This window comes from Pelobates fuscus, chromosome 7 (genome assembly GCF_036172605.1).
Source record: "Pelobates fuscus isolate aPelFus1 chromosome 7, aPelFus1.pri, whole genome shotgun sequence".
In the NCBI taxonomy this organism is placed as follows: Eukaryota; Metazoa; Chordata; class Amphibia; order Anura; family Pelobatidae; genus Pelobates; species Pelobates fuscus.
In genome coordinates this window covers 88,936,125-88,952,476 of record NC_086323.1, presented here as the reverse complement: position 1 = coordinate 88,952,476, position 16,352 = coordinate 88,936,125, and positions in this window count along the sequence as shown.

Sequence of the window (16,352 nt, the reverse complement as noted above, 5' to 3'; positions counted from 1 at the left end):
TTTACTTTATAGGGATGACACCAATTACGACATAAGAGAAATACAACATGTATTTACCTTGTGCTGGACAACTGCACTAAGGCCCAAACTCCTTTCCAGATGTTATAGGGCCCAAATGTCCCCCAGGGCTGAGACCTCCATGGCCCTCATGGCGAAATGGGAAGAGACACAGGGAAGGAGTTCCCACAGGACAAGTGGACCAAAAGATTAAACGTATTAATCAGCATTACCAGATGCTTCTCGTATACAGAGGCTCATCGCAAGCTTCTATGTCACATATATAAAACAGTATCGGCAGTGTGTTGGCAATGTGGCTTGGACAGAGGCACCATGTTCCACATTTGGTGGGTTTGCAGGGGTGTAAAACCACTCTGGGCGACAGTGACAAAATTGGTTGCATCACTTAACTTAAAGATCTCACTAGAGCCAGAGGTGTATCTATGGTTGGAATTTCCACCTCAACTTACCTTCCACGAGAAGGCCTTGGTATCGCATATTGCCCTTGCAATCAAAATCAAATCTATGTCCAAGGAAACAATGTTGATAGACAAAATAAAACGTAATTACACATATAAGCGTATGTCTATCCTTTACCCGAACCTAAAATAAAAAATAACGAAGATATGGAAACCATGGGAGGCCCTGTACCTGTCCTCTCCCAGACCAGGTTGAGCCGTTTAGGTATATAAAAAAAAAAGCAAGATACGGTTCCTGAAGGGAGCATACATATACCGTAGCCAATGGGACAACACCCGACTATCCAGACACATTGCCCTGAACCATTACCTGGTTCCCATGACCTTACAATTTCCAATAAGATACCACCAGAATTCGGATTAGTATTGTTAATGTTTACTTTTGTTAGCTTAGTTTTTCTTATTTTAATTTATTTTAAGATTCAATGCTCTCAATGACTGTACCGCACCACATATTCTTCAGGCCTTTAAAACTCTATAGCATTAAGAATATGAGAGATCTCTAGCTTAAATAGTCCTTGTGTGGATGAGCCTACCTCGAGCCAAGAGCTTCTCTATTAATTAATACTATGCTTGTACACACATGTATATGTATACCTGTATCTCACTGCAAGCTATACTCTACAGTTGTTGACTGTTTGTATAACCTTTCATTTGTATCTGTAACTGAAGAATTTGTGAAATATTCACGATTACAATGTTGCTGTATTATTTGGATGAAAAACAATAAACTTGTGACAAAGTGACAAAATGTTGGAGAGCTTCCTATATACGGAAAGTTAGGAAGATTTCCTTTGGCATACCTCAAACAGAAGATATACCATAATTGAATATTTACACAGTAGATACTGTTACAAATAATTTAGTCATGGAACCTTTCTATTGGTCGACTAACAATCTTATTTCCAACCCCATAAAAAAATATTAATAGGTTAATAACATCTTCTTGATGGACATAATACAGTAGACTGGTAAAAATATATATTATATATGAATTATTATCTGATGGTCTATCTGTGCAGCTAATCATCCATCCATTAATCCATCCATCCATGGGACTCCTGAAACCGGGCACTACAGCAGTATGTAGTGGTAATGGTGCCTAGATTGCCCCATTAAGACTTCTTGCACCAGTAACCTTTTACTGTCAAATACCCAGCAAGTTAATTTACACTTTTAAAAACGAAAAGTCAGTTTGAACTTTAAAAAGGAGAACTGTAATAGAGAGGTAAGGCTATCTCAGAGTTCATAATATATCTATTTTGTAACCCCTAAAAGGTGCCTTACTCAGTTCACAATGAGTGCGCTTTTTAAAACTCAAAAAAAGCTATTCTTCTGTTAAATGTAAGCAGCAATACATTTAGCCGCCGGAGCTTAATGGACATCAATGCTTTGTTAAACCTCTTAGCTCTGGAAAAATACTGCCAAACTTCAGACTGGCAGCAGATGAAGAAATTTTATTTATTTTAATGCAGTTCTGAACTAAAGGCATGGATGTATTTCTGTTCAACACCCTAAATACAATGTACTCTGCTGTTAGTATTTCTATGTTAATTTCTTAATATAATTTTGTTTCCCTAAAGCAAAAAGTGTTGATTTGCACAGGCTTTTTCTTGCAAACCCAAGAGAGCTGATTTTAGGGTTGTAACTAGACACGTCACTTTAAATTGTCTTCTGAAAATATACAAACATCTAAATAACAGAGGTCACTAAATTACTATAACTTTATCTCATGAGAAACTCGAATTAATATAGTTGCTGATTAAAGGGACACTGCTAATAGTCGTTGAAAATCATTATAATGCGTTATGAAAATAATGCATTAAAAGCAAAAAATACATATAACAAAATTGATACAAAATAGTTAAAATACTTTGACAGTACAGGAGTTAATTATGTGGAGTCTGGTCAGCACTTGCTTGCCAGCCACGACATTTAAAAGTTGCAATAAACTAGAAAAATAAATAAAAAACCTGATGGGGTTAATAAGACCCAATATTACTATGTAAGGTTTAAAAGCTCCCTATGCTCCCACTTTCCGTATGGCATATTTACTAGACTTTTAAAGCTAGCCATTGGGTCCTCCCCTTTGAATATTATAATTAGGGACTCCATCTGTCATTAACCCCTTAAGGACCGGACTGTTTTTGCGATGTTGTACATTTGCGACCAGGCATCTTTTTACACTTTTGTGGTGTTTGTGTTTAGCTGTAATTTTCCGCTCTCTCATTTACTGTTCCCATACAAATTATATATTGTTTTTTTCAGGACAAAGGGGGGTTTCTTTACATACCATTATTTATATAATCTCATGTAATTTAATTTAAAAAAATGAAAAAATATGATGAAAAATTGAAAAAAATACATGTTTTTTGACTTTTATGTGAAAAATCTTTTACTCATCTACAAAAGCGAATGAAAAAAACTGCTAAATAGATTCAAAATGTTGTCCTGAGTTTAAAAATACCCAGTGTTTACATGCTTTTTGCTATTTTTTTGCATGTTATAGGGCTATAAGTACAAGTAGGATACTGCGGTTTCAAAACATAAATTTTTAAAATGTATCAATAGTGACATTGTAACACTATTATCTGTCATAAATCTCTGAATACCACCCCACATGTACATATTTTTTTTAAAGTAGACAACCCAAGGTATTCAATATGGGGTATGTCCAGACTTTTTTAGTAGCCACTTAGTCGCAAACACTGGCCAAAGTTAGCGTTCATATTTGTTTGTGTGTGAAAAAAGTAAAAAACTAAATTTAATGCTAAATTTGGCCAGTGTTTGTGACTAAGTGGCTACTAAAAAGACTGGACATACACCATTTGCAATACATTGGGTTGTCTTCTTTTGCAAATGGTATGCCATCATGGGGGTAATTCTTATTCCTCGGCTACCATAAGCTCTCAAAGGCAACGTAACCAACCTGGCCATTTTCAATGTAAAAATATTTGACCCATATATTTGACCCTGTAACTTTCAAAAACGCTATAAAACCTGTACATGGGGGGTACTGTTATACTCAGGAGACTTTGCTGAACACAAATATTAGTGTTTCAAAACTGGAAAATGTATCACAACAATTATATCATCAGTAAAAGTGCTGTTTGTGTGTGAAAAATTTAAAAAAAGTCACTTTCACTGACAATATCATCGCTGTGATATGATTTACTGTTTTGAATCACTAATATTTGTGTTCAGCGAAGTCTCCTGAGTAAAACAGTACCCCCCATGTACAGGTTTCAGCGGGGTCAGCAGTTTTACAGACTATACAGAATTGACATTTGCAGGAACCTTTACATTGGGGAAAAAAGGATAAAGGTTGTTTATTTTTTACTTCTTTGGTAATATTTGTGGTTAGAATTGATTTAAAATGTGGAACTCCTCTGAATACTATATTGGGGTGCTCGGGTATAATTTGGCTGAGTGACTTATCTTGTTTCAGAATGTGCTAGTGTTTCTTTATAATCTTTTATATACTGCCACTTTTGTAATTATAGTTAAAAATAATAGGCAGAGACATAGATTCATCTGTGTTTTTTGTTTTATATAGTAGAAGTTAATTTCTATCTTTTTGCTTAATATTGCTGATTGTGTCTGTTTCATAGTAATATTTTTTCAATACATTTTTTTTTTTAATTCTGCTTGTTTGTTAAAATCATTTAATTCTGAGCAGTTTCTCCAAAGGGTTTGTAGTGGCAGGTTGATTTGTCTATCGCAGTGTTTACACAAACTTTTTTTTAAAACATTTTAGTGTGTAGGTCTCCATATTTAATAAAAATGTTTATCTAAAAAATTAAATTGTATTCACAAGTTAAAATTATACCTCTGTTGTTAGTATTAATATTGCTGATAAAACAATTGAGGCTGTCTTCAGAACCTTCCAAGATAAAAAAGCGATCTTCAGTATGTCTAAAATATGAGACTAGGTTTGCCCTCCAGGCATGGTTGTTAAAAATAGCTTGGAACTCCCAGTCGGCCATGAATAAATTTGCATAACTGGGAGCAAACCTAGTCCCTCTTTTTGGAGTTAAAAAGAATTAAGAAACCAAAAATAATTGTTATGTAAAATAATATTTATGCCTTCTAATACAAAATCAATTTGTATATCGGCAATTTTTCTTCTTTAGTTAAAATATCTTTAATGGCTTGGCATCCTATGTTGTGAGGTATAATAGTATAAAGTGACTGAGCATCACAGGTAACTAATATAAAATTGGGTTTCCATTTAAACTTATTTAAAAACTTTAATAATGACATGGAATCTTGAAGATAAGACTTAATTAGTTTTATAGAGGGTTGGAGGAGGGTGTCTATATATTGTGAAAGGTTACAGAGGAGGGAGCCTATACCTGACACGATTGGTTCTCTATTTGGTTCTCGATATGCTTTGTCTTTTCATATGAGTGGATCTGCCTGGACAAGGACAGCGAGGATATTGTTCCCGACTATTTTCAAATCCTGATTATCTAATGTTATAAGGCCTTTGGCGCAGCCCTTACCTCTCTTTTATTAATCCTGTTGTATTTTAAGAGTTTTTGAGGGATTCCCTTTTCAGGGATGCTGCCCTAGTTGTTACTGAGTGCTTACTCTTCTCTCTTGTTATGATTCTCTGACTACCTATTTTATTTAAAGAATAAGGAGGGTCAGAGTTTTCAGAACCCTGTAGCGAGGGCTAGTAACATCACTAGAAATGGATTGGGCTGCAAGGAGAACTTGACTACAGTGTTGGGTTACATGTGAGTTTATTTTTTTATATATATATATATATATATAGAAGGAGAACATGGTTGTAAAGGTTACTATAGCTATATATAGTGATCCATTAAAACACTTTTTTTGGTTAGAGTGACCCTTTTCGAGAAATGCCATGGAAAATAATTTGTAATTTTCATCATCCTCTTTCATGTTTTTTGAGCTAACTAATTATTGCTTATAAAAATGTACGAGGAGGCATTAAGGCTTATAAATAGGCATTATACGCAATATAAATTAATACTGGTTGTCAGTGTAAAAAGAAGCAGCAACAGGTTTAACAGCACAAGTATAAGCCTACCACAAGTAATAGACTGAAGGTCTTGCTAACAACAAAGCAAAAAAAGCAATAGTTACATGTAATAATAATTATAATTGAACAAATAAATATAAATCAATATACATGTGAGTTCAGTACATATATAGACATATGAATTGCTCCTTCCTTGACATTATCTTGTTTTGAGAACCATATCATACCTGCATGAAATTTTTAGCTATTTCAAGAAAAAAAGTGCTCTGTATTCCTGAGAGGTGTCGTTGAGAATTGACTGAGAGTGCCTTAGGGTGTGTTGGATTTGTACTATATGTTCACATAATCTTTCTTTATGTCATGCATCTGATTTGTTGGTTTGGACATGTAGTGAGAGCAACATTCCCAAAGGGAGACTGCATGTCAAAACAAATGGCCATTTGTCCTCTTATTTTACAGGAGTTGAAATTTCTAGTTTCAAAATAAATTACTTAAATAGACCTGTAATAGACCTGGGCATACATTTTCAATCTAATGTAAATTTGTACGAATTTAAATCATTTGTACAAAATATTAATGAACAAATTGCAATATGGACAAATTGGCCGAGCAAAGAAGTGAAATGGATGAGAAATTGTCCATGCCCTCATTCATTCTGTATTCACCCAATTACAAGAAGGCTGCTACAGGTTTTCTTTTGCAAGGTGCGGAAAACCTTATAAAAGCCTTCCAACAATCTTCAATTTCAGTTACAGAACTGTGATTAGTATGACTTCGAAGGAAATTTGTAATTTCTGACTTAGAACATAACTTAACATGGAGGGAATATACCCGGGGACACTATATTCAATGAGATGAATTGGTTATATTGCTTTCTAATCCTTCAAAATATATGTACATATCTTAAAGGGTTCCTTTAAGACATGTACACATGTATTGGAGAATTTGAAACTTCTAGTATTGAGGGCCTTCATAGGACAAATGCACACTCACATTTTCTATATTGCCAACAATACTCATGTAGAGTCTTGGTCAGAGATTTTGTATCTCTCTTATATTGGAAATACTTTTTGTATGGTTCAATAAACTTAACTATTCATCAAAAGAATCATGTTTAAAATCAACTATAATACTAATATACTATTACATTGAAAATTCCCAAAAACTTACATGCATAGTTACATAGTTACATAACTGAAAAGAGACATGCATCCATCATGCTCAGCCTTTTATTTTCTTCTATATTAATAGGCAGTTGTACATATAGCCATAGGAATGGATATCGGGAGTGCATAAGATCTTATACATTAAAGGCACATTATGGAGATCAAGCAGAATTCAGAGAGGTAAGCATTTTGAATAATCTCAGACCTCTTGGGATTACTCTCATCTAAATATTTTTTTTAGAGTGTCTACCTCCCATTTTGATTTTTTTTCTTTGCTCTTTGATTTATCCAGTTGTGAACATTAACATTTGGGAATATTTGTTATCTTCATCACAAATATCTTGAAACTTTGTAAAAAGAAATCTCTATAATCAAACATTTTGAACAGTCAGTAAAACAGCAGTTAAATTATGGAGTGAAAACAAGAAAAACAAACAAAATAGAAAAAGGGGAGAAAATTCAATGTTTGGATAATACTGATACAGTTCTGATAGGCAGCTGAACAACCAAATACCATAAACAGAAACATGGTAGAATAGGGAGAGTGTGTATAGCACATTGAATGTTCTTTGTGGTATCATGCACTATGACACTATATTGTTTTATCTTTTAGCTGTATATCTTTACAGAGAGGACCTGCACCACCGGCATATCTGGTGCTCCTACCACTCCACACTATACCCTAGGATCCACTTTATGGCTTCAGTTTATATCTACTTGCCTACTTAATACCCCACTGCTGACATATAACACTATATTATTTTATTCTGTTCTCCTTGCATATCCATGAGATCTTCTACCATACCCCATAAGGATTAACCAAGTGTGAAGCAGGAGCTACATTAATATCCAATCTGCTCAATCATATTAGCTGCGGCTACTTCATAGCTCCAGAAAAGTGTGAGTGCACTTTTACTTTATTCTTATCCTCCAAATATCACAGATATACTGCACTATTATTTCCTGTATTTTCTGCCGTTTTTGTCATTTAACATACTACAAATGACATTCAAGGCATTATGTCCGCTCCCTCTGTTCTGCCATAGTTCACAATTATTGGTTGAATTATTACTTTTGCATTTTCTTTTGAGAAAATTCTAAACAGACAAAAATGCACATTTACCCAGTTGTTTACGAGGTTGTTGCCTGTCTATTAGTGTAGATATATGCTTTCTCCATTTATTATTTGATCTTCCCTAATATTGCACAAATCATATACTCTCTGGTTCATGTCAGTTTGACACATCCTCTATATTTCCTACCCGACATTCAGTACTTTTAGTGTAACATTCGCCTAGCACTTGGAAATACGTTTACTTGCTTCTTCATGTGCAAAACTTTATGTATATCTTGACCATGACTCTACAACATCATTTTTTTTCAGGTGCATATTTCCAATGCAACAAGTACATCCCTTGAGCAATATTTGTATATTCTTTTGTGACATAACTGCTTCTGAGCATCTTCGTGACAAATTTATAATTAAAGGGTTACTCCAATCCTTTTGAAAGGAACCTTTACTGCATAAAATGCCCTACTGGGCATAATGGGGAAGGTTGCCCCCCTTGATTTGCAAGAAAACCTGCAAAAAGAAGACATTTTATTCACCTGCTGTGTGCGCTTGTGACAGACACAAATATGCACAATTGACATTTCAGATCTGAGCTACCCTGGCCCTCACCACAAAATTAACAATATCTCAGTACGTGCAATGTTTCAAGCTGAAACATTGCACATACATACTCCTAAAACCCTAACCACTTCAAATCATGATGGTTGGAGTAACCCTTTCATTTAATCGAAACCTGGTGTTTTTAAACCATTGTGTTGTTAATGAAGGATCAGGACACTTTTCGCTTTGTATATTTTACTGTGGCGAAAGTAACCTCACCACTGTTTTTTGGAGGGGCCTGTTTGCCAGTCTTCCACCCTGGGACTATGGGCCCTGTGATAACCCATGTTCAAAAGTACTGTTTCTGCCCCTTGGACTTTTACTGGAACAGATTCCAACATGTGGCAGCGGCCATCTTAAATTGTCCAGCAGTGTTTTGTCGTCGACTGTATGGAACTGTTTTGGGCATGGGTCCATGTGCACAGTGGGGCAAAAATATGTTGTTCACCCAGATCGGGGCTATCAGGGGATGTGACTTTGTGGGGATATGTTGTATTTTGGGGTACCTTTTGGGGTTTGTAAAAATGTATGTTTTTTCTGCTTAGAGTTAATTGAGTTAGTCCATTGTCTTTGTTAATTATATCACAGGCAGAGGGAAGGGATTGTGTACACTGTATGGGAGTGACTGAATGTAAAACTGTTTTTATTGGCTTGTTGTTCCTGTGTACCTGTGCCCCACAAGGTCCACCTGGGTGGTAACCTTGTGGGGGAAAACTGTATAAAAGACCAAGCTGTTCAATAAACCCTCAGATCTGCTGAGTTCCTGTTTTACCCTCAACATAGAGCCTTGTCTCATGTGTGGTGGGGAAAGGCTGCATCTACCCTGGGAATTGCTATATCACTATACTCCCCTGGGATTATAATCAATAAGCTCTTTTAAGAGCTTGTTCCTGCTACTCTCTCTTGGAGGAGAGGTTCAACTGGAACCTACTGGAACCTGGAGCCTTGTCGTAGGTCCAGGGTGAGTAGAGGACGGCGAGTTCCCAGCCAAGGTGTAATGCTTGGAGTCCTCGGTGAGCACTAAGAGCATCCGTCAGCGGAGGTACCCAACCGGGGTACAGGAAGCTCCGTTACATTTACTTATTAGCATTTTGTATGGCATTGCAAGATCCTGGCCATTTGCCCACATATTAGGCAATGTAAAAAAAGGTTGGAAAATGGAGAGGTGTTTTTGAGTGTCTTGTTTTGTTATTGATGAAAGAAGCAGCAACTAAGTTATACAACAGTCCTGTCTGAGTGTGAATTGTTTTTTGATGCCTTTTTTTTGTTGTTGTCAATCTTTCTTTTATTGAGGCAGGAGTTAAATGAGATACAGAATAGAGAAGAGGGGATGCACAGTATTTGTACAGAGTGGGATCACTTTAACACAATAGTACATCTCCTACGAATGTCAGCCTCATTTTATATTAAGCAAGCTTTCCAAAAAGTTAATAACACGTATAAAGTAGCAGTTATGAAGGTAGCTTTGAACTATATGATGGTATCGTCAGAGTTAAAGTAAAGGAAACAAGTGTAAAACAGATGAAAAACATATGAAAGTCAATCTATGCTTGACGTTGCTAGACGAGCTATGGTGAGTATTTGGATCCAGATGTTTAGGTACATGCTAGCTTAGTCATCGCTGTAGTCGCTTTAGTAGACGTCATGTGTTCACTCAGTGAGCCTGTCCTTATAACAAGGCATATCACATTTGCTTATAGCATTTGCTTATACCATCAGCAAGAGAATTAGTGAAAATAAATGTAGATGTATCTAGTAACTCACTGCTGTATAAAAATTGACGTTTGTAGTAACACTAAAAATTATACACAATTATACATTTTAGAAACGTCAGAACAAAATAATTTTTTTGAAGTTAGGTAGCTAGGTCACAGGGAGGTCAAACACATCCAGAGTACATAGGATAACATAAGATGTAATCTATATGAGTTACGCAGACGTGAGTGAGTGTGAGACAAGCCGGTGAAGCCCGAGTGTCAACAGAGTGAAATATTAAACAAGTAAAGTATTAGGCAAACGCATTAGTCTATGTAAGATTAAATGGGAACAGGCGATCTGAACACATGTCTAATGAGTGCTGCAGAAGATTATAAAGCATAAAAGTACAATATAAAATATACCTGCTGGGTCTGAGTAAGGAGCTTTGTTGTTTGTTTTAGCATGTAAATAACAGAGAAATAGACAGGCTATGGGACATCTGCCGTTTGCAGTAAACACGCCAGGCTACATGTGTACACAACAAAAATATTCTCGCCTGGTGGTATGGTTAGGTGTGTAGCCCTGTAAGTTACAAGCCCTAGGTCTGCATTATGGCAGATTAGTTTCTTGCTGTATTAAGTATGTGCGTTGCATTAAGTCTCGCTGCTATGTGGTTGCTTGTTTGTGTGTTGCTTGTGATGTAGTGAGACCTTTGTGGGTGCATGTTCTTGCATGCTGTGCAGTTTTCGGGTATATATGGTCACTGTACGGAGCTACTAGCAAGCTCAGTGGAAACAAATCATAAAACCTGAGAGGAGAACATTAGAGCAATATTACAGTGAAATAATAAATTCTTATAATGAGTAGTCTAATGAGGCTATACGCCGGACAAAACAAACAAGAGTCCTTTAAAGTAAGGGTAATTCCGCTGGGTGATAGTGGGTTAATCGACACAAGTGGTTTTAGTCCTCAAGGTATTCTTTGTTCAGCCCACGCCAGTCAGGCCAAGTCCTGATGCCCCTTTAGAGTGTCTCTGGGTCCCCATTTGGGGTTGGTAGGTGGGTTGATGGGGTTGGTTGGTCGTACCTTGGTGCTGCTGTTGGGTTGCCCCAGATATAATGGTTGTGTGATACGGCCTTACAGTTTCGGAGCCCCTGGACGTGGCGTCTCTATGCCAGGTATCAGCTCCGGTGGTACCTTTGGGGGTGTGTAGCTGCACGTGCCCTTGTGTCGTAGTGATGGCGGTCGGGAGCTGGTTCGAGTTGCGCTGGCCATTATTAGTCTGGTCTGGTGAGTACCCTTTTAGAGTGGCTTGTGTGGTTGTCCCGGATTTGTGTATCTGTAAGTGGGAGCGTGCGTGCGAGAGACCTGGTGCTCTGTCCCTCTTTAAGGCTTGCTGGAACCTGTATAGCCGAACAGCTGCTCTGGAGGCTCGAGGTATGCGCCTGTAGTGACTGCGCCGTGCCGCTGGTCGGATCCACGAGGCTACTATTGTTTCTGCCTTGTAGTAGGTTATGCCTCTGCTATGTAGCACGTCCCAAAGCCTTGTGCAGAGCCAGTCAAGGTTTTCTCGTTGAGGAGAGGATAGGTTGGGTGGGGCGACCCGCTGCTGGGGCCCGTGCTGGGCGGCCATTTTAATAGGGCCTGTTGCCCCTGCGTACCGTGGGGCTCACTTGTCGTCTTTCCGCTTAGGTAGAGTTTTCCAGCAGGGACCGGGATATCCCCCACCGGTCCATAGGGGGGGGGGGAGGTTGCAGTGATGTCGCTTGTGGGCTCCGTCGCCGAGGAGAGTGGCCGTCTCCCCCCGGCTCCAGACCCAGTGGGCCGCGGCCGCATCTCCGTGCTCCCGGCACCGGCAGGCCCCGGGGTAGTGTCTACCGGATCGGCGGTGCACCCCCGGCATGGGTGGTGCACCCTTAAGGGTCATTGTGCCATATAGCTGCCACTTTTCCCCGTTTGTATGGCCCGTCCAGCAGGAGCTCGTGGCAGATGCGTCCGCTCGGCTTGGCGTCCAGGCTCCGCCCCCCCCTTGATGCCTTTTTGATCTCTTGAAAACTACATTTAATTTTATTTATTTTGTTGACAGTTTTGTCTAAATATTTAAAATTAGCAAATGGGGCAGATAACAATCCATATTTGACTTCTTCCTTTGTTTTGACATGTAGGCTACCTGTAAATTTTAGTGCTGATACTTTGATTGTTCCGTGTCTTAGTTCATGCCGGAGAACGTGACACGTATTGTTTCATGTGTTGATTGGCAGATCACATTGGAGGGAGGACAATTAACCATCACCACAAACCACAATATCTATGAAAGTGAAGAAATTTAGCCATTAGAACAATGTAACTATATCTGGATTTTGTAATTCAGGCTCCAAACAGGCTTTGTCCAGATTTCAGCTTGGTCGATCACTGCCAGATGGCTGAAATACCAAAAAATGCTGCAAATCCAGGCCTGAATCATATTAGAAAAAAATGAACTGTGTGCTAGCACTGTCAGTGGACAAATAGTTAAAACCCTCATTCTTGTAAGGGTTTATTGTGAGGTGGCTGGCACTTTAATATAGTCACTGTATACCTATATGGCTCATGGGCATTAGACTTATATATACTGCTTAAATTAAGGGCACTGACCCTTACTCACTGAATTTAGTTTCAGAAGCGTCACAGAAGGAAGGAATAAAAACCTTAAATAAAACAAATTAAACAGCCATTCAATTTTTTCAAAACAGCCTTTATTAGGAACACTCCATTGTTTTTTGTTTTTTTTGTAACAATTTAGTAAATATACCGTATTTATCGGCGTATAACACGCACCTTTTCTCCCTGAAAATAGGGGGGAAATGATGTGTGCGTGTTACACGCCGATATACCATATTTACTTGCCTGTTTTGAAGCGTGGGCCGGTGTTCAGCGCGCACCGCGGTACTGGAACTTCAATTTCAGGTTCCGGTTTCCGGCGGGACTGAAAGGAAGTGTGCACACTTCCATTCAGTCCCGCCGGAAACCGGAACCTGAAATTGAAGTTCCAGTACCGCGGTGCACGCTGTGAAGCCGGCCCACGCTTCAAGACAGGTAAGTAATTATGGGACAAGGGGAGGGAAAGTGCACTAGGGGACATTATGGGAGGGGGGGACACTATGGGAGGGGGTGGAGAATACTATGGGGGGGGGACAATACTATGGGAATGGGGGGGAACACTATGGGAGGGGGTGGATAATACTATTGGAGGGGGGGAGAATACTATGGAAAGGGGGGGACACTATGGGATGAGGGGGGGGAACACTATGGGAGGGGGTGGAGAATACTATGGGAGGGGGGAGAATACTATGGAAAGGGGGGAACACTATGGGATGAGGGGGGGAACACTATGGGAGGGGGTGGAGAATACTATGGGAGGGGGGAGAATACTATGGAAAGGGGGGAACACTATGGGATGAGGGGGGAACACTATGGAAGGGGGTGGAGAATACTATGGGAGGGGGGAGAATACTATGGAAAGGGGGGGACACTATGGGATGAGGGGGGGAATACTATGGGAGGGGGGGAAATTTCCTGGAATTTCCTTCTTAAAATGAGGTGCGTGTTATACGCCGGTGCGTGTTATACACCGATAAATATTGTACTCAAAATGAAAACACGCATTCATTTATTTCTGTGTGTTTTCATTATGGGTATATTGAAAAACAGCTTTTAAAAAGCTGCAGATGTCTTGCATTAAAAATAGGGGGAAAATGATGTGTGCGTGTTACACGCCGATATACCATATTTACTTACCTGTCTTGAAGCGTGGGCCGGTGTTCAGCGCGCACCGCGGTACTGGAACTTCAATTTCAGGTTCCGGTTTCCGGCGGGACTGAAAGGAAGTGTGCACACTTCCATTCAGTCCCGCCAGAAACCGGAACCTGAAATTGAAGTTCCAGTACCGCGGTGCACGCTGTGAAGCCGGCCCATGCTTCAAGACAGGTAAGTAATTATGGGACAAGGGGAGGGAAAGTGCACTAGGGGACATTATGGGGGGGGACACTATGGGAGGGGGTGGAGAATACTATGGGGGGGAGAATACTATGGGAATGGGGGGAACACTATGGGAGGGGGTGGAGAATACTATGGGAAGGGGGGGGCACTATGGGATGAGGGGGGGAACACTATGGGAGGGGGTGGAGAATACTATGGGAGGGGGGGGGAATACTATGGAAAGGGGGGAACACTATGGGATGAGGGGGGGAACACTATGGGAGGGGGTGGAGAATACTATAGGAGGGGGGGAGAATACTATGGAAAGGGGGGAACACTATGGGATGAGGGGGGGAACACTATGGGAGGGGGTGGAGAATACTACGGGAGGGGGGAGAATACTATGGAAAGGGGGGGAACACTATGGGATGAGGGGGGACACTATGGGAGGGGGTGGAGAATACTATGGGGTAGAGAATACTATGGAAAGGGGGGAACACTATGGGATGGGGGGAACACTATGGAAGGGGGTGGAGAATACTATGGGAGGGGGGGAGAATACTATGGAAAAGGGGAGGACACTATGGGATGAGGGGGGGAATACTATGGGAGGGGGGAAATTTCCTGGAATTTCCTTCTTAAAATGAGGTGCGTGTTATACGCCGGTGCGTGTTATACACCGATAAATATGATACTCAAAATGAAAACACGCATTCATTTATTTCTGTGTGTTTTCATTATGGGTATATTGAAAAACAGCTTTTAAAAAGCTGCAGATGTCTTGCATGAAATACTTGCAAGCCCTTCTCTCCTTTTTGCCCTAGCACAGATTTGTATAGTGTTGGATTTGTTTGGCAGCTACTTGTGGGATTGCGCATGTGTGGGGATGCTGCATGTGATGTGTGTGTTTTGGGAAGCATCATGTGGTGTTGCTTTTGTTTTTCTGTTTTAATTTATATTTTATATATATATATATATATATATATATATATATATATATATATATATATATATATATATGTGTGTGTGTGTGTGTGTGTGTGTGTGTGTGTGTGTGTGTGTGTGTGTATATGTATATATAAATATATATATGTGTGTGTGTGTGTGTGTGTGTGTGTGTATATGTATATATAAATATATATATGTGTGTGTGTGTGTGTGTGTGTGTGTGTGTGTATATGTATATATAAATATATATATATGTATGTGTGTGTGTGTGTGTGTGTGTGTGTGTGTTTATATGTATATATAAATATATATATATATATATATATATGTAGCAATAGCATGAAACAATTTAGGCATAGCATTGGCATTCTTTAAATACATGTAGGAGTGTGCATGTACGCAGGACCAGCCCGACTATGGCTCCATCGGCACTTTGACAGGAGCGGCATGTATATGTTAGGGAAGGTCCTCGCATTTCACAATCATCCCCTCCTTCATGGTGGGCCAGAAGGCAGTGGTGGATCCAGAGGAGCGGCAATGGGGCAATGGCCCCCCGCTTCTTAGGAAAATGGTGCCAGGGCCTGCCTTAGGGGTGTGCAAGCTATGTGGCACCACAGGGTGCCATTACAACAGGGGCACCGAGTGGCCAATGTAGGCAACATTGACTGTTGCCTACATTGACCGTGTCTGCACTGTCTTGTTACCCTGTGCCCACTCGTCGTATTAACATGCTGCCCCTCTCATTGCAATTGTGCATGCTTAAGGACCACATGGAGCATTTCTCTAGCTGTCTGCAGTGCCAGCCTGGCCCAACAATAAGCCAGCCAGCTGGCTTCTTAAAAGCAATGTAGCTACCAGGAGTGATGGAGGTGCGAGGAGTAGCGGCCTATCCCTCAGGGACTGCAGAGTACGTCTCTAGCGGTCCCATGAGTGTTGGTGCAGCCATCTTAAATCTCACGCATTTTCCAGACTCTGTCAATTCCGCCTCTGCTTGGAAGCATCTGGAGTGGAGGGGAAGTATGCTCCAGCGGCTGCCCAGCAGAGACACCTCTCTGAGGAGGAGGAGGACTTCCTTCCTCCGCCACACCTGGCCATCGTGGATGAATGGCGGGCAGACCAGTCTCCTTCCGAGACTCCCCTTACATCCGAGACTCCATAGTCTTTTCTTTGCAAACCTCTCAACCTGACCAAGATGTCTTCCTGGACTCAACGGGCGAACCCTTCTTTGACCCACGGACACCCCAGATTCTCTCAGGGTACCGCCCTGGACCAGTCTTGCATAAGAAACTGGGCCTTGTGCTCCATTTGCCTGCTGGGCAATTCTAATGTGTAGCTCTGCACAGAGTGAAGGAAGGTGGTCCTCCTATGCATGGACGCCAAATTGTCAGACCTGGGGTTGAAGGAACTAGGCCCCTTGGCCAAGG